This window comes from Castor canadensis, chromosome 8 (assembly GCF_047511655.1).
Source record: "Castor canadensis chromosome 8, mCasCan1.hap1v2, whole genome shotgun sequence".
In the NCBI taxonomy this organism is placed as follows: domain Eukaryota; kingdom Metazoa; phylum Chordata; class Mammalia; order Rodentia; family Castoridae; genus Castor; species Castor canadensis.
Window position 1 is genome coordinate 48,696,093 of NC_133393.1, and position 19,193 is coordinate 48,715,285.

Sequence of the window (19,193 nt, forward strand, 5' to 3'; positions counted from 1 at the left end):
AATATCAGCAGCTGTTAGGATACCCAACTTTCTTTGAAATTTTTTTGTATGTCAACACAAGACCACACAGAGCATGGTGTCACAAATGGGGACAGACCCACAGGGTGTGTTCCATAGGCTGGGGTGGAGCACACTTGCCAAACAGTGCATTTTAAGGTCTAGGACATCTCTGCTATTGACTACAGCCATTGAGAGCGACAAGATTCACAGCTGTGCAATGGCCTTTTAATTTACACTGTCACACTACCAGCTGAGCATCCTTAATCCAAAAACCTGAAATCCCAAATCCAAAACTTTCTGAGCACAAACATGATGCCACAGCCTGAGAATTCAATGTATAGAAACTGTTTCATGCACAAAATTATTCTTTAAAATACTGTGCAAAAATTGCCTTCAGGCCATGCATATGTGGTATATATGAAATATGATGACTTTCATGTTTAGACTTGGGTCTCAACCCCAAGATATCGCATTATGTTTATGCAAATATTACAAAATCTGAAAGAATCTCAAATCTGAAACACTTCTAGTCCTGAGCATTTCAGACAAGGGACACTCGACCTGTACTAGGCAGAAGAATTCCTGGGAGAAAACAGCCAGGGGTGTATACAGCCACACACCACTTACATGCTGGCATTGTGTGCCTTCATCTCATCCAATCCTTGCAACAGCCCTAAGAGAAATGGGGTTCCAAGAGGTCAAGAAATAGAGAGCAAGAAACAATGCACCTGATAGAGCCAGAACCTGGGCTTGAAGTTGACCTAATCAAAAGCACCAAGTCTTCAATCATTGAACTTCCCATATTTTACCTGGTCTAATCCACTGATTGATCTGGTGAGCAGCCCACATCAAATGGAGAGTTGTCGGGGAAACATGTGGAAATGGCACCTGACAGAACCACAGGGTCTGGCATTGGATTACAGTTCTACTACTAACTAGCTCTGTCAAGTTGAGTAAGTTACTTAACCTCTCTGAGTTAGATAATAGATATAGACAACAATTACATGATAAATAGCAGGGATAATGTGATTAAAAAAAAACAACCCTTGAATTACTCTGAAAACATACATTTCTAACTTTTGTTTAAAAACTAATAATGCCTTTTGGGTTTTAAGATAATCTGCAAAATAACCAAGCAACGCGTTTTAGAATAATGTGGACTGAATCTTCTGGAAGCCTGTTTAGTTCATTTAGTTCATTGAGTTGGTCTTTTTTGAGGCAACAATAAGAAGAAACATCTATTCTTAGATGCATATAGTATCCTATGTTATAGATAGATACAGTTTGCTATCTATCTATCTATCTATCTATCATCTACCTCTTCCTCTCTTACTTATAGAGACCCTCCAAGCTCTAATGAGCTATCCTCTCTTCATGCCAATTTTCATATATAAAAAGATGAGAATAGCAGATCACCAGCATTAAAGGGCTATTATGAAGATTAAGATTATCTCTATGAGGCAGTTACAATATTCTCTGGTCATATTAAGGGCTATGGTTTCGCTTGTGGTGCCAGTGACTGAACCCAGGGCCTTGCACATACTAAGTACATGCTCTACCACTGAGCCATACTCCCTGCTCTGTTAAGTGCTATGTAAGTGGTTAGTATCATTGCCTTCTTCTGGTTCTCCCTCACAGAAGAGGAATTCTGATCTCATCGGTCAGATCCAGGAGCCCTTCCCCCCAACAGAGGACTGAGTCTCCTGGATGCCCTCCTTGGTTTATCGTACAGTGCAAAGCAGACTAAGGGCCCACGGCCTGCTTCCTTCTTCCAAGTACCAGAGAGGTCAGCTCTTCTCCCTAAGGGAAGGCACTGGCCAGATCTTCCTTTCCCAGAAAAACAGACATTCCAGACCTTTGGCTCATGACCTTCAGGTAGGACCCCAAGGCTGGCTTGAGGGTGAAAGAGGTCATGTAGGCCTCCAGGACAGGTCACCTGTTCCAGTCCACCTTTCCAGAATCCTAGTGAGAATGAAGTGGGGCTGTGTTCCTGTTGCTTGTTACATATAAATCCTTGCTAGCATACCAGCTTATCTTTCTTGGATCCCATGACTGATTATCTGATGGCAATGGTGGTTTTAAGAACTGGTATTTCTTGTGGGCTTATGCAAAACTTACGCACATTAATTAATTAATTAGTTATTAATTAATAACTCTGATGATACTATTCCAATTCCTATTAATAGATGCAGAAAATGAAGCCCAGAGAACTTCATAGGGTGACACAGCAAGGAACTAGGCTGGGAGCAGACGACCAGTTGTTTCACAACTGGGGTCCTGCTGCTAGGGTAACCCATCAGTATATGTCAACTATGGCTCTGTGGCTTGGTTTTATGATTGAGGAAAAACCAGATGGGGGAGTATAGCATGGACTCCATGCTCTTAACAAGAAGCTCAACTCTGGGCCACTAATCTTTTTATGTTCTTGGGTGAAGGTAGTTGAAGACCAGAGAATCAGGGTTACTACTAAAATCAAGACATGCCAGTGGGGAAGAGGGAAAGCAAAGTAGTTGAGACCACACCAGGGTCAGGGAAATATTTTTGGCATTTTGGAAAGAGTCAATGGTTAGGATGGAGAGAAGAAAGTCACATCTTTTACAGTAATAACTACTGTTTTGGGGCCATGATGCTGCACAGGTTAAGGTAAATACGCTGTGTGGCTCCCTGCTGAAATCTGCAATGAGTCAGGCCCACGCCACCCGTGAGCGACAGAACTCCAATTTCCTCTGTTGAAAACCAAATCCCATTTCCACTGGTGGGTATTTCATTCATCTTTGCTTTTTAGCTTTTTTAATTACATCACAGAAAGTGTGACTGTAATTTCCTCCCCATGTCACGATGGCAACATTCATCAAGAAGCTTTTAATTCTACCCAGGAATTGCTTCTCTTCAAAACTCTGATTTCAATCTCTGCAGAGGCAGAAGGGCAGCATTTTTTGACCCTAGGGTTAATTATGTGCAAATAAGTTAAAATCACACAAAACCTCATCCTGGAAGCAGAGAATCCAAGGCTAGCCCTTCATGTTACCTGTGCTTCTGACCATGGAAGTGTGGGAGGCAACCTGCCAGCTCCTCATCCATCCTGCAGGATGGGGCTGGGCAGAATACAGGACTACCTCGTTCGTGGCATGTTTTTCAACCTGGCACATGGGAAGAAGAATTTGATAACTATTTGTGGAAATGATGTGAATCCAAGGGAGAGTTAAGGGAAGAATAGGCCTTGAAACACTTTGAATTTTTCTTACTTAAGTACATGATATAGTCTTCCTCCCTCCCTCTCTCCCTCCTTCCTTCTCTCCCTCCCTCCTCTTCTTTTTCTTTGGCAGTACTGGGGTTGAACTCAGGGCCTGGCACTTGCAAATGTTCTACCATTTGAGCCATGCCCCCCAGTCCTTTTGCTTTTAGCTTGTTTTTCAGATACAGTCTGTGCTAACTTTGCCAGGGCTCTGCCTCCTGAGAAGCTGGGTTTACAGGAACATGCTACCACAGCCAGCTATACAGTTCTATTTCTAGAGAAAAAAAAAAAAGAGGGAAGCAACCAGGAGACTCATTAGAGGACATAAAGGGACTCAAAATGGCAGCTGGAGGAGTCTGGCTGATGCATGGGAAGGAAGCTCCATGTGCCCACAGATCTGGCCTCTTCCTCTCAGATGCTCCCTGCCTGACTGTGCCATCTTTTTCTTCCCATCAACAATGTCTGCTCTTCTCTCCAACTTCTCAAATTCTCTTTGATGAACTCAACAGTCATTTATCCACTGTATTTAATTACAAAGAATTTCTGAACACAAGATGTATGGCCTGACATTGGAAGCTGGAGGAAGATGAGAATGACAGCTAATTATTGTTGAGTGCTCACTACATGCCAGGCACGACTGCAAGAGTCTCCCAAGTCTTAACCCACTGAATCCCCACAAAGGGGTCCCTATCCTGGGGCACGGGGTGGTCTGTCTGACATCAACATGTGCACAGAGAGCAGGAAATGTTTTGGTTGGAAAGATGACTTCATTTAACCCCAGTCATAGGTCTATATATGTAGACAGGTGGCTCACTAGATTATAAAGGGATCTTTGTTCAAGTAGAATTGGGGATTTTTTAAAACTAATTTCCCAAAGATGTCAAGGGGCAGTAATATGTTTTCATCAGTGAATATGGCTGGGGCCAGGAGAGGAATTAAGCCTCCTTCTAAGAGCGTCTATTCAGAAACGCCTTCTGAGAGTTTTTGCCACATGACCTGCACCTCTCTCATGTTATGCACATCTGTTCATTAAAAGCCATACCCCAGTGTGGGAAAATGAGAGTTGCCATTTGATGTCAGGAGTGGAGAGGGATATAGGTCAATGTGTACTTGGAGCTCAAAGTCACACTGAGCTTTGCAGTGACATTCCATCCTAGGTTGTGGAACTTTCAGTTTGGTGTGCTACTTGATCTCTGTCTGTCCTCTCCAACATCCTTTCCTGCTAAAATTTGTTGTCTTACCCTGTGATCTCCCAATCATGTGAAAATACGTATGGGACCTCTGGCTTCTAAGTGGGCAGAAGCCCAAGTGAGAGGCATGGGAAGCACTGGGCTCACACTTCCTGTGAGCCCAGGATGCAGCCCAGCAGAGCATGTAGGTTTTGAGGGCTCTATGGAGAGAGGCAGGAAGGAAGGGGAAGTAGAGAAGAGAGGAAGGAAGAGATTATCTTCATCTGGGTGGTTGTCCCTGAGATCTATCCAATCTAATCAGTATTGTTCCCCAGGCTCTTCTTGCCTCCTTAAAAACCCAGTCCCCAGATTCTCTGAAATGCCCCAGGTTTGCCACATTCTCAGATCTTACTCCTCACATCAGCTAACTTTCTGAGATTCATCAGTCCATTTGGGTGGCACAGGTTCCCATGCATGGGCTCTAGGCCCAAGTTTTCTCCAGACATGGGAAAGTGTAGTGGTTAGTGCTGAGGTTTTCAGAGTCAGTGGTGTGGGTTTGGGTCTCAGCTCTATCACTTAGCAGCTCCATGATTTTGGCCAACTTCTTCTTGTTATGTACAGTTCCTCATCTTTAAATGACCACTTAGGACTGAGAGGATCATCAGAGTTAATCCACGGAAACCTCTTAGAACAGTACTTGATACATGATAAGCACATAATAAAATTGACAACAACCAATATTGATTCCCAATGATCAGAAGAGGTAAGATTACTGCAAACCAGAGAACCACTTTATAAGAGTAAGTGAAGACTTAACTCATGTCCTATGAAAGACTGTCAACTCTTGTACAAACTGTCCTTTGTAATAAATATTTTTATCACTTGGAACAAACAGAGGCTCTTAGAAGAAGGCTAATTCTTTTCCTGCCCTGGCTTGGACATATTCACTGATGAAAACACGTTACTTCCCCCTGACATCTTTGGGAAATAAATCTCAAAACCCCCCAAATTCTAGCTGGACAAAGATCATGTACAATCTAATAATTCTCCTTTCTATATACACAGACCCAGGACTGAGGTTAAATGAAGAAATCTTTCCATCAAAACATTTCCTTCTTTCTTTTCCATCCTTCCTTCCCTGTGGTCTCAAAAGAAAGGCATCATTCTATCTCCCAAGTATCTTCCTTGAACATTTAGTGCCTTGGAACTCATCCTGTTTCCTCAGTAATTAACGCCTCTCTCTTCAATCTCTTCCCCTCCCTCTGAAAATAGCTGGCATTTCCCTAAAACAATTCATATTTATATACACATTTAAAGCCTACTGTCCTATTTCTCTCATATTTGCTGAGCAACTTCTTGAAATGGCATATTATACTTCTTGCCTCTATTCTTAATCCCTAAGAAATGGGGCTCTCTTACTGCTATTTCCTTGTGATTACATAAGTAAAGGCCTTTTGTAACTCTTCAGAGTGGTTTCTCCATCTTCATCCATCTAGACCTTTGTGAGTATGTGAAAGTTGGCCCCAACTTTCTGTTGAACCTCTTTTCTCTCAGTCTTCTCTTCTTCAGAGACCTGCTGAGAATCCCAGTCACCCTGGACTGCTGCTTCGTGGGCTCAGACTCTGCTTTTTCTTCCATCCTTATCAACCCATTGACTCCCATGTACAGCCCACCTTACCTAAATGTGGGCACTCCCACAGGATCAGCCTTTCACCCTTTGTCTGTGTATGCACTTTGTTTTGTCCAAACACATTGTTCCAATGGTCAGTCAGTGCTGACCTACCCCAGGGGCCCATGTTTCTATACACCTACCAAACACCTCCTGAGACACCATGTCCATAGGCACAGACTTAAGTTGGCCCAAACTGAGCTCTCTTCTCTCCTGCCTGTTCATTTCCCTGGTTCCATTACTGTTATCACAATGCATCATTTTCTTAGTCACTCATATAGTCTCACAGTCCTTCACTCTCTATGGCTCCCATATCTAGATCTTATCAAGTCTGCCATCCCCAGAATACCTCTCACCTCAGTCATTACTAAATGTACCTAATGCAGCTTATCTTGACTAGTTTTTAGCCTTTGCCTTCTATTCAGAATCTCTGCCATTCAATCAGTCTTTTCTTATTCCAATCCAACAAACAGCTCCACCAAGATCAGTCTAATTATGTTCTTGCTTCATTTACTACTAGGTGGGCATTGCTTTTCTCCTTCTCTATAGATGGGGAGAGTGAAGTTCAGTGGGATTAAATCCATGATCCTATAAATAATTACGGAGACAGACTTTAAATTTGAATATATCCAGCTCCAGTGCACTGGCATTTACCTACAGCTAGTTGGTTGGCTGGTTAGTTACACAGACAGACAGGTGGATCAATGGGTAAACAGACAGGTAAGTGGAGAAATAATATGCTATTGGTTGGGTTTGCAATGTCCCCCAAAGTCCCATGTGCTAAAGGTTTGGTGCCTAGTGGGAGTAAGTGAGGCCCTGAGGATTGTGCTCTTGAAGCAGATTATAGGACCCCAGAACCTTCCTGCCTCTCTTTTTGCTTCCCAACCATCATGAAGTGAACAGATCTACTCTATCATGTGTTCCCACCATGATATATTGTGTCACCACAGGCCCAAAAGCAACAGGAACAAGTGACTATGGACTCAACTTCTGAAACTGTAAGCCTAAATAAATCATTCTTCATTTAAGTTGTTTATCTCAGGCATTTTGTCACAGTGATGGAAAGCTGACTAGTACATATTAGAGTGTGATAACTAAGAATATTCCACATAGTCATTCAGTTTGGCATGTTTAAAAAGGGCAGCTGCCTTGGCATGATTCCTGTAGACCAGTAGTTTTTAACAGAGTGAAATATTGTCACCAGGGGACATTTGGTGGTCTGGAGGTGAGGGGTGTTGCTTCTGGCCATGTAGTCGGTAGAGATCAGGGCTGCTGCTAAACATCCTATAAGGTACAGGAGAGCCTCACATAAAGAATAGTCTGCTTCAACAGGTCAGTGTGCTGACTGAGTTGAGGACCCTACTATGGATTCACGAGGACTCAGAAGTTGCCCTTGGGAGATAGACAGGTGTGTGGAGGGTAAGTGAAGGAATAGAGTGAGTTATTTTATATTTGAAAACCTGTGCCTGAAAAGCAAGCAGACAAAAGTCAAGAACCAAGCAGGGAAGCCAGTATTTAAAAAAAAAGGAGGGCTCAAATACAGAGGCACTGTGGGTAACTGAATGCCTACCCCTCAAGGAAAAGAGGCTGAGAAGTGCATAGCAGAGCTCTGCATGCAGAGAAGTCCAAGGCATTTTGCACAGGTCTAAAAACTCCCCAAGACAAAAGCAGTACGGGCACGAACTTCACCTGTGAAGGCATGTATGGGTGGATGCATGTTGCCTTTTCTGAGCAAACTCCCAGACTCTGAGGTTGTATGTCTGTGCCTGGCTGCCCTGCCTATTGCAGCAATGATCCTCTTCAGTGTTCTCAGCACACACTCTCTGGGAGGACCCTGCTCCAGCCCCAGGGGCAGGCTGCTCAGATCTCCCTGCCCTGCAGCAGGGCTGGGACAGTCACCTGGAGTAACTGGTGCCTCCTGGGCTCATTCATTAGCACAAACTGTTCATTCCAGTTACCCTGAGAGAAAGGCAAGTCAACACACACTCAAAATCAACTCCAAACACCAGCTGCCTGGGGCCTGGCTTTTTACTGCAGCAGGAAGATTGATTCTGCTTGGGACTAAATGCCTGCTTTGCTTAAGTGCCCTTTTGTTAACTTGTGAAAAATGGAAGTAACAGCTAACCTGCATTATGAGTGAGCACCACAGATGCCCAAAGTCACTGTAATCTACTGCCAGCTTTCTGGGGAGAGTGGTGGCTTAGCATGCTACATACAGGTCAGGCCACTGTCAAAGGCATGCCAGCCACTGCTGGAAACAAGGGATAGTCTCTGTCCTACCACCTCCAAAGTCACTGGAAGAACTGAAGAGAGGTACAGGGTTTGGGGAGGGGGCACAGTCTCAACACAGTAGGCACACAAACCTTATAGCACAGGGTGGCCAGATGGAGGGCCAGGACAATGGCAGAGAGTGGAAAATTTTGCCAAAAGCACAGCTCATCCTGGACAAGTACCTGGCTATTTTCTGGGGAAACTCAGAAATGGGGAACTCCCTAGAGGAAGTGCCATTTCTAGTCCTCTACACCATGCTTTCAGTTCCTCATCTTCCCTAAATGAGGTTGTCATAAAATATAGTGAGCTGTGTACACTGAGCCTCTGAGATTTAAACCATCAACTGCTAGTTATAGCTATCCACACTGCACAATGTGTTTTTCCTGTCACTTACTAAAGGCAGAGAATCATGTGAGTATGTTCTGAGCTTTGCCAACAGCAAAAATCATTTTGAAGAAGGCGTCTGAGTAGAATTATTCCCTATACCTCCTCGCCCCCTCTTCATCATGAATAAACAGTCATTTCAGCTTTTGCGAACATCATTTCAAAAACAGGCAAAGCAAAAAACAAAAACAACAGCAAAAAAAAAAAAAGAGCAAATAAAAACCCCAATAAAGCCGTAATACTTGGAAATTCATAATTTCCCTCCAAATGTCACTAAGTGAAAGCACTGAATCCCTTCTAAGCATGTCTCAAACCATATCAGGCCATTGCTAGCTGTTAGATTATTTTGAAAGACACTGGAATTATGAGATGGAATTGTAAGCCAGGCACAATTCCTCCATTTAAGTTGCCTGTGACCGGAAACTGCTGCCATTTGAAATGAACAAAGAACACCACACTGCTGATGAAACATTAATGACCAATTTGCAAATGTTCCCAGGCCCTCAGTTCACCTTGGGTTCATCAGTGCGGTATTCGCCCATCTCTTACTTTATTCTTTCAATTATTTAACATCCATTAAGTACCCATGGTAAGCTAAGTGCCTAGCCACCTTTCACCCCCACCATGTCCCTTCTACTGGCTTCATTCACCTGGCAGCCATTGTAACTGCACAGAAAAACTGACCTTTGCCTTAAGCCAGGAAGCTCATTTAGAAGTCACTCTTGGTTAGCAGCCCCTGCCTTACATTTCCAGCTGCTGAGGACATGTGGCAATAAGCAGGACGTGAGAGAAACCCATGGGAGTTTCTTGGTTGTTGCAGTGCACTGGAAGGAAATATACCTGAAAATAAGATCCGGGGGTCCCTCAATCTAGTAACTCCTCAGACCCACTAAATCTGGACTTAATTAATTAATTGGGGGAATTTATTAAATATGCTAACGAGTGCCCATGAGGCACCAGGCATTGCCTCCGTGGGTGGGTATACACCAAAAGGACCAGAAAATACTGGGCTGAGCAGGATGGGTTCTCACCACACAGCTATTGGTGAGTGTGGTAATGGATATAAGTGATACCACTGCCACAGAGGGAGTAGCAGATGCCCTGGGAGAGGCATGAACACAATGACCTGAGTGGTCAGGAGGGGACAGAAAGCCGTGGTAGAGGAATGGGGTCTGACCTTAGGGAGAAGGCTGAACTGGAGCTGGCCATTGGATGAGGGCTCTGTCCGATAATACTAATGATGATACCAATACCTTGCCCTCATCCCACAGCAGCAGTTACAGAGACCATGACTCTTCACTGAGCAGTTTCCTGGAGGCCAACCAATGTATTCTTGCTTTACCTACTAGTCATATCCCAAAAGAAGGGGATATTATCACTCCATTGTACATTGGTAAAAGCAAGGCTCAGTGAGGCCAAGAATCTTACCTAAGGTTATACCATTGGCACTTGGAATTTGAATTGGACTTGTTTTAACTGACGCCATCACCAAGGCAACCTACGGATACTACTGTTATCCCAAGTTCCCTGGGAAGGGCTAACTATGTAGAAGGGAAGGGCCTACTGTCTCTGGGAGCTGATGTGGGAGTCATTGCCTAGGAATTTCCACTCACAGATAAGATGGTGAGTTCTGGGGCCATGGAGGGCAGAAGGGACCTCAGCTTTGCAAACCATGTTGGATTTGGAATTGATGGCATCCTCCACTCACACCTAATCTTTGCCAAACCACAGCTGTTCAGAACCAGGGGCCTCCTTAGCATGTGCTTCCTCCTTTAGTCTATTGTTTACCTATTACAAAAACATACATGGAAAACAAGCTATGTATTCATACACTCACCACCCTGCCACAGTGCTGCCATTTGTCTGCATTTGTCTCTGACTCTTCCCCAGAGAAGTCCATATTTTTTATTGCTTTGACCACCATGTATGTATGATTTTAGGTTTTATTTCCTTTACCATAACAGCTTAGATACTTCCCCATGCTGCTATAGTCACCATGATTACCATTGTGGTGGTTTGCCCCAGCCATCATATATGCACCTTCTAGTGCATCTTAAAAAGAAAAACAGAGTAGTTTCTGTTTGAGTGAGTGAACATGGAGTGGGGGCCATGGTGGGGGAGGCAGGGTATACCTAGTCTTTTAGTCAGGCTTGAAATGCTGGGGTGTCCTACTACAACAACTGCTCAAATTTACCCACCTTCCTTCCAATGGATGTTCCTAAAATAGTGATGATAATGATAATAACTAATACCAGCTAACACTTTTATAGTGCTTTCCCACCTGCCAGGCATGGTTCCAAGAGCTTCACGTGTATCAACTTGTCCTATCTTTACAAGTAAGTACTGTCTACATGTGGAAACTGAGGCACAGGCACAGAAAGGCTAGGCAGCAGTTCCCAGAGCTACTGGGCAGGATTTGAACCCAGGAAGCCAGGCTACAGAGGTCACACTCAGAATCATTTAACAGCAGCTGCCTTAAAAGCTGTCTTCAAAACTGATATCTCATTTCCCTCCCTGCTCAAGGCCTTTCTTGCTTCCTGTTCACTGGCCTGGTGCTTGGGCCCCCACAAAGCTCCTCTCTGACTTTTCCCCACCAGTGTCTTCAATCGCTCCACTCTGCCCAGGTCCAAAGCACTAGTGCTCTCAGTTGGCACCCCCAGTCTCATCTGTTGGCCTGGAATATCCTCTCTATTTGCATATCCACATTACCTGCTTTTCTGTTCCAGGAGCTTCCTCTTCCCCATCCTTCTTCTCCCGCTTCTCTGAACCCAAGAAATAACTTCCTCTGACCTCTCCTCCCCCCCAATATTAAAATTTCACACAGGAAAGGAGAAGAGGCTTCTACTGCCCACTACATAGCTGGACATGATTTATTTTCACCTTAGTCCCTGCATCTCTCCCACTCATTTCCCATCTCACATTGTTCCTGCCCTTTCTTGGAGTTCAGGCCCATCCTGTATTTCTGAATGACCCTCAAAGTCTTGGGAAGAGCAGTTTGGGGAAGGCTTTATGCCTGCCACCACTTCCTTCTAGGGTCCCTGAGTCTCTGAAGGGGAGAAAAGTGGGCTGGCTAAGCATTTTTCTCATAGGTACAGTTGTTACAAATTTTTCTTACTATCAGAACCAAAATAAACTGTATGTCTATCTCCCTAGGCCTGGCCAGGCTTTATTTATTACTGAATGCAAGCCACACCTCCTTGGCAACACTGGGAATAAGTTAGGGGCTGTCTCTGACCTCTTGGCAGTTCTGAGAAGGCCTCTGAAATGGATAGCAAAACTGCCTGTCTCTTCCTCAGCACCAACCCATGGCTGCATTCACTTAGGACCTGATCCCAAGGAACTGAGGCATGACCCTGATATTATTCTCATTTGGGAAGCTACCTTATGTTCCTTATACTCTCAGCTTCTTAGAAGCAAGTTTAATATCTATTTTTCATTATATTCCCTACAATGCCTTATATAATCCATGTCACTTGGCAGATAGTCAATGCCTGATGAATGAAGAAATGACTTTCCCCAACATGGTCAAGATTACAAATTCATGAAGAACTGATTAATACCAAATAATAAATATAATACTGGCAGTACTAGCCAATGTAATAAGGCAGGAAAAAGAAGTAAGGACATGGATGTCTCCAATGAATTAATTTTTTTTAAAGTCACTAGAATTTAGATTGTAAAATATAAGGTGGATATTCAAAATTCAATTGTATTTATTTGGAAACTGAAATAATAAAAGAACTATTTGTAATATTTCAAAATATGAAATATGTTAATTGTAAAGCTTAGAAAGTTAAATAAAGATTTATATGGTAAAAAGTGCAAACCTTGATGAAACAAATCAAAAAAGACCTACATAAATGGTGAGATATATTGTGACCATAGATTGAAAGCCTTAGTATTTTGATGTCAATTCTTCCCAGATATTAGTCTGGGGTCAATAGGTATACAGAGTCAATACAATTTCAAAATAATTTGAGCAGGAGGGTTGTTTTTTTTTTTTTTTGTAGAAATCAATAAGCTGACTCTAAATTTTATATGGAAAGGCAAAGGAACTCTAATGCTTAAAACAGTTTTGAAAAAGAACAATGTTAGAGGGTTTGGAAGATATGATATGAAGCAATAGTAATCAAGTCACTGTAGTACTAAAGAAAAGATAAACACATAGAATGGAAAATTCAGAAACAGACTCATGTGCATATGGTCAATTGATTTCTGTCACAGGTGAAAATGTACTTGAATGAGAAAGGAATCTTTTCAACATTATGCTGAAATAACTGAATATTTATATGCAAAAGCAACCAATCAAACAACCCCACCTGAACTCATATCTTGTACTGAAAACAAAGTTAAATTGGATTTAAGTATAAACCTCAAACTATAAAATTTTTTCCTTTTTTTTCTTTATTCATATATTCATATGTGCATACATTGTTTGGGTCATTTCTCCCCCCTGCCTCCTCCCTGTTCCCCCCACCCCCCTCGCTTCCAGGCAGAACCTGTTCTGCCCTTTTCTCCAATTTTGTTGAAGAGAAGACATAAGCAATAATAAGAAAGTCATAGTGTTTTGCTAGTTGAGATAAGGATAGCTATACAGAGAGAGTCCTAGCATTGCTTCCATGCACAAGTGTATTACAACCTGAATTGATTCATCTCTACCTGACCTCTTCACTAAGGAAGAAAATCTTTGTGATTTTTCTTAGGATTAGGGAGAGATTTCTTGGATATAAGACAGAACATATCATTCAAGAAAGAAAAAAATTTGATAAATTGAACTTCATTGAAATTAAGAAATTCTGTTCTTTAAATGACCCTGGTAAAATTTTTAAAAAGCTACCCACTGGGCACAAATATCTGAAAATCATATTTCTCATGATAAACTTGTATTTATAATATATGAAAAACCTCTTAGAATTCAGTAAAAAGAAAAAATTCAATTTAAAAATTGACAAAAGATATGAACAGATAATACCACAAAGATGTACAGGTGGCTAAAAGGCATATGAAAAGATATTCAACATTATTTGATATTAGCACATTGCAAATTAAAACTATAAAATTATCATTATACCTATTAGGCTAGCTAAAAACAAGCAAGCAAGCGAACAGATTAAAAAAGTTATATATGCACTTACCATGTGTCCCCAGCAATCTCCACAGCAATCTCCACTCTTGGGTGTTCACCCAAGTGCAGTGAAAATTTATGTCAACTCAAATATCTGCATGTGAATGTTGATAGCAGTTTTACCCACACTTGCCCCAAAACTCCTAACAGTCAAATGCTCCTCAACTGGGACACAGATAAACAAGCTGTGGTTCATTCACACAGTGGAATAGCATCAAAATGGAATGTGATGAATCTCTAAGGCCTCATGCTAAATGAAAGAAACTAGGATGAACAATTTACATACCGTAGGATTCCATCTATGGAATAGGTATAAGAGGCATTCTGGCAAAAGAACAGGGACAGAAAACAGACCCGTGGTTGCACAGGTTGGGAGTGGGAGGCAGGGTTCTTAAGGGGAATCTTAGGGTGAGGCAAACTGTTTTACATTAAGGTTGGTGGAGACTACATGATTATGTTTGTCAAACTCATAGAGCTATGCATAAAAAGGATGATTTTTATTGCACATAAATATACTTTAATTTTAAAACAGAAGAAAACTTAAGGAAGTTGAAGAAAAATTTAAGTTCTTTGGGAATCTGAGAAATAATTCCACTTTCTGTCTTGCCCTTGGTCCACCTTGTCATTTCAAAACAATATACTTTGTTCCATTCACCTGAGCCCCAATTTTCAGCTACCCATGGAAGCTCCCAGAACTAGTTTCCTCTCTCTTTTGTTCATCCCACACAGTGTGAATTTGCCTACTTGACTCTGGCTCTCAAACAGTCTTCTCCTCTCTAGCCCCCACAGTCCTGCCTGAATTGCCTCAATTCCACTGTGGGCTGCAGCTTGGTGTCCCATGCATGCAACTTGAGGCATCACACTGCCTCTGAGGCACCACCACATAGTGAGGCTCTGCCCATGGCACATGAGTTCTGCCCACACCTCTCCTCTCCAGATAGTACTAACATGAAGACATCAGAGGATGTATTAACAAACACCCACCCCGTGACTGGTGAGCCCAGGCATTTTACACCCTACATTTGGTACCCCTTACAACTTCCCAGCAAGATGAGTAGAGACTACAAATTCCCATTTTATCAATAAGGAAACTGGGGCTCGGATGAAGGTGCTAACCCTGACAAAGGTGTCAAGTCCAGCTCAATACATGGGGTTTTCTTATCTAAGCTCTCTGCATGGCCCCCAGAGCAATGCCTGCCATAGGTAGTTCTTAGTAAGTTACCTGCTGAATCAATGAAGGCACAAATTTCAGAAGGGGACAAGCATATATCTTGTGTTACTACAGAGAGCTGAATGTGGGCTGATTAGTGAAAATTATGGGAGGCGCACTTTGGCCCAATATGAGACTTCCCTAATGACAGAGTTGACCTAAAAGGCTCTGGGCGGCTACACACGAGAGTTGACAGAGGCCAGTAAGGCATATGTGGGGTACTCTCAGATCCTTCCATCGAAGGCAGTCAGAGTCCTGGTCAATCCCCAGGAGAGCACCATGCTCCCAGGTTGCAGGATGACATGGGCTCCTGCCAGACTCTGTCACCAGGAAGATTCCCCATCCCAAGGAACTCTTATCCTTGACTTGTGGACCAGCCTGAAGAACCGGAGCTTGACTTCTACATACCTCATGGGCACAATCCTGAAACTCATGTCACAAAGGCCTTTTCCCCATGACCACAAAGGAAAAGTGCTGGTTCAGCAATGGAGTTCCCCGGCATGTCCTACATGGAAATGTTGTGTTTGCTCCTGAGAATCTGCACCTCTTGAATCCAGCAAGGAAGGTGCTGATGGCTGCCACCTCTGGCCTCTGTTGGCTGACAACCCTGGGCCCAGCCCTTCCTTAAGAAAAGGCTCTCAGTTGTGGAAGTTGCCTATTTGAGCAGATTCCATATCCATCCAAGCTTCGAGTATGTGAAACTTGCAGAGAAACGGAAAGAGAGAAACGTGCAGTGAAATGGAAAGCCCTTGCCTACAGCAGTCTCCGTGTGACCCTCTGGGGTGCCCTTCAATTCCCACCAAGTCCCTCTGCCTCCAACAGGTCCCTGTGCAGTGGGCAGCCCAGCATGGCCACTGCTCTGCAGGGTGTTTCCGCAGTCCTGGGGGAATTGTGCCTGTCACCAGCAGGCCCTTCAACAGAAGCCACCTGCTGTGGCTGCTTCTAAAATTCATTTCAAGCCACATTTTGGCCCAAAGCCCTGAAGCCTCTTTTCAGGAAGAAAGCATGAGGCCTCCCAATTTCATTTTACTTTTTACTGCTTGTTCAAAGAACAATCATCTAAGATAAAAATACCATCCTCGGGCAGAGAGAATTTAATTCAAACATTCTTAGGAACAGATTCAACAACCTTTTCCTCATAAACAAAACAAAAAAACAAAGCTGCTTCATTCTTGGTTTTCCCTAGCTACATAAAGAAAGAAAAAAAATGGATGGAAGCAAGGAGAAACAGGAGAGAGAATTTCCTCCTGCTTGACAAATGCAGAGGAGAGGCTCAGGAGCAACAGTTCACAGCTTTAGCATAGGGAGTGTTCCCAACAGCTTTAGAGGTGATGCTGCCACTAGTCCACATTGCAGATGAACACACTGAGGCCTTGAGGGGTCAGCAAGGTGTCCAGGGGTGCAGTTGGTCCCACACAATTTTAAACTCAAGCAGCATTACCCCACAACCCAAGTTCTTACCCATCATGGTATGCATGGCATTTGCATATAGGTGCAGTATGAACAAGCTAGGAAGCTGACTCAGTACATGAAGAAATGAACCAGATGTAGATATCAGATTGGTTTCTTAGAATCTTTTGTGCAGTGCTAGGGATGGAACCCAGGGCCTTGTGCATGCTAGTAAGTGCTCTGCCACTGAGCTACATCCCAGACCTTCTTTTTATACTAGACCCCAGGAGCACATACTTGCACTAATCATGATCCATGGTTCCTAACATATCCTTATAAACTGGACCACTGCATATCCTTGTTCACTCATTCACTGCTTTTCATAAGATATTATATAACCACAAAACATCACTGGTCACCACAATGACTTACATTGAACTATGGGGTCTCCCCAACCCAACCCATCCTCTGGATTTCCTTCTTTGAGGTAATCACATTCTGAATGTTAACTAACTCACCTATTTTCCTTTTTTTCTATAGCTTTATCCTAGTTGATAATTTATGAGTTGTTTTCTATTTTATAAAACAAGTATCATGCTACATATGATCTTTTGAAGTTTCCTTTTCACTTATATTTACAACTTTGCAGCCAGGTTTTATAATTTCGAATCCAGCTATGGCCACTTACAGAAGAAAGGATGTGGAAGGGGAGAGACACAGGCTGCTGGGAAGGCAAGGGGGACACACAAGGTGATGATCATCTTTCACTTTGACCAAACCTTCCCAAGAGAATCTTCATGGCACTTAGAATAATGCCCTGCTCTGACCTTTGTTTCTGAGGCCTGTGAGTGCCTCACCACTCTTCTCCCCATCATACCCCCTCCTCAGGGGGCTCAGAACAGAGGTACTCTTTGCCGTCCTCTTACCTTGGAGCCTGAGCCTACCTGTCTCATGCTGCCTGCTTTTAAGTTCAGCTTAAGAGCTGAACTTCCCTGAAGAGCCTTTCATGAACATCCAACCTGAAATAGCCCCTCTGTCACAGTGCCCTGCTTCAGCACTCTTAATATTTACTGTTTATTATCTGAGTTCCCCCACTATAAGAAGACATGTCAAACTGTGCATTTAGTATAGAATTTTCTGAAATGTTCTGTGACCTCAGAGGAGCCCAAGGCCCTTCTTCAGGCATCATACAGTCATTTATTCACAAGTATATTTATTCATATGTTTCACCATGTTGATATTCACATAGTTGGTGCACAAGCAACAAGTGGATAAAACTCATGGTGCTTTAGCTTAGATTAAGGTAATGGGAGCATGTACTAGCAGTTAATTGATTTTTTTTTAATTACCTCATACTTGCAGGGAAAAAAACCACAAAGTTTTACCCAGTTAATATGAGGGAAAAAGAATAATTTTAAAAATCTGTTGTTTGGCAGTGCTGACTTTTGAATTCAGGACTTTGCGCTTATGAGGTAGGCACTTTACTGCTTCAGTCATACCTCTAGCCCTTTTTCCTCTGGTCATTTTTTTGGGAGGTGTGGGGGGAAAGATAGGGTCTTTTTTTTTTTTTTCCTTTTGTTGTCCTGGAATGCAATTCTACCATTTTAGGCTTCCTGCTGTCACTGGCATGACAGGCACATGCCACCATGCCCAGATTTTCTCCCTTGAGTAGGGGGCCTCGTAAAGTTTTTTGACTGGGCTGGCCTGGAACCATGATTCTAGAGCTCATCCTCCCAAGTAGCTGTATTATAGGTGTGAGCCACTGATATGTGGTTAAAAATTCTTCTTAAAAATAGGCCTTTGACCTAGGGCTGGAGTGCATCATGGATCTCTTTCCTGTCCTGAGGCTTCCACCTTCCTGGATTGAGCAGCTACCAGTTCACACGGCTTTCCAGCCTGTAGACAGCTATCGTGGGACTATCCAGCCTCTGATCCTGTGAGTCAATCTAATAAATCCCCTCTTATAATGACGCATATTCTGTTGGTTTTGTTACTCTGGAAAACCCTGACTAACATGGGGATTTTATAATAGCTATATTAAGCTGACAACACTTGAATGTAGTGACCAATCTTAATGGCACAAAAAGAGAGACAGGGAAGTACTGATTCCACCAGGAGGTCTTGTTAACAATACAAACTAATTTAAATCTATCTGACCAATTTATGCAGCTACTGATTTATGGGAAATATCACAGACTTGAGAACAAGTTAGATGACACCACAAGGATGCAAGGTGCAAACTTCAGGACTGGGAAACTTCCAAGGGCAAACAACTGGGTTTCTTTGACAATAACAGAATTATGCAAAAGAGGGTAGGGGAGGAAAGTTACAGATCCAAAGCCCCAAGAGGCATTACCAGCAAATGCAAATGTGGGCCTTGTTTGGATCTGAATTCAATCAACTATTTTTTAAGTATAAAACAAATAGGGAAAACAGGAAAATTATCACATACATATTGAATTATCAGATACATATGTGATCATTAAGAATTTTTAAAAGATAGACAGCAATACTTTTTTGAAAGTGCTTTTTTCCTGTTACAGGTACATCCATGGGTTTTGTGAATGAAGTGATATCTGAGATTCATTTCAAAAGAATGCTGGAGGAAATTAGCACATGAAAAAAACTCAACATGATTAGCAACCAGGGAAATACAAATCTAAATAAGAATGAGATGACACTACACCCACTAGAATGGCTATGTGAAAAAGTCAGATAATAAGTTTTGTTGAGGATGTGGA

General features: G+C 42.7%; 1 protein-coding gene across 9 annotated transcripts in view; it reads right to left on the bottom strand.

The window, feature by feature from the left end:
* Nucleotides 1–19,193, bottom strand: part of Fars2 (phenylalanyl-tRNA synthetase 2, mitochondrial) — a 509,857-nt gene that overhangs the window by 67,644 nt on the left and 423,020 nt on the right. For 2 of the 9 annotated variants that reach the window (XM_074082969.1, XM_074082968.1), the window contains one exon: nt 1–19,193. This exon is cut by the window's right edge. The exons of the other annotated variants lie outside the window; for them this stretch is intronic. The gene's annotated coding sequence lies outside the window, so the exon portion shown is untranslated. 9 annotated transcript variants of the gene reach the window in all.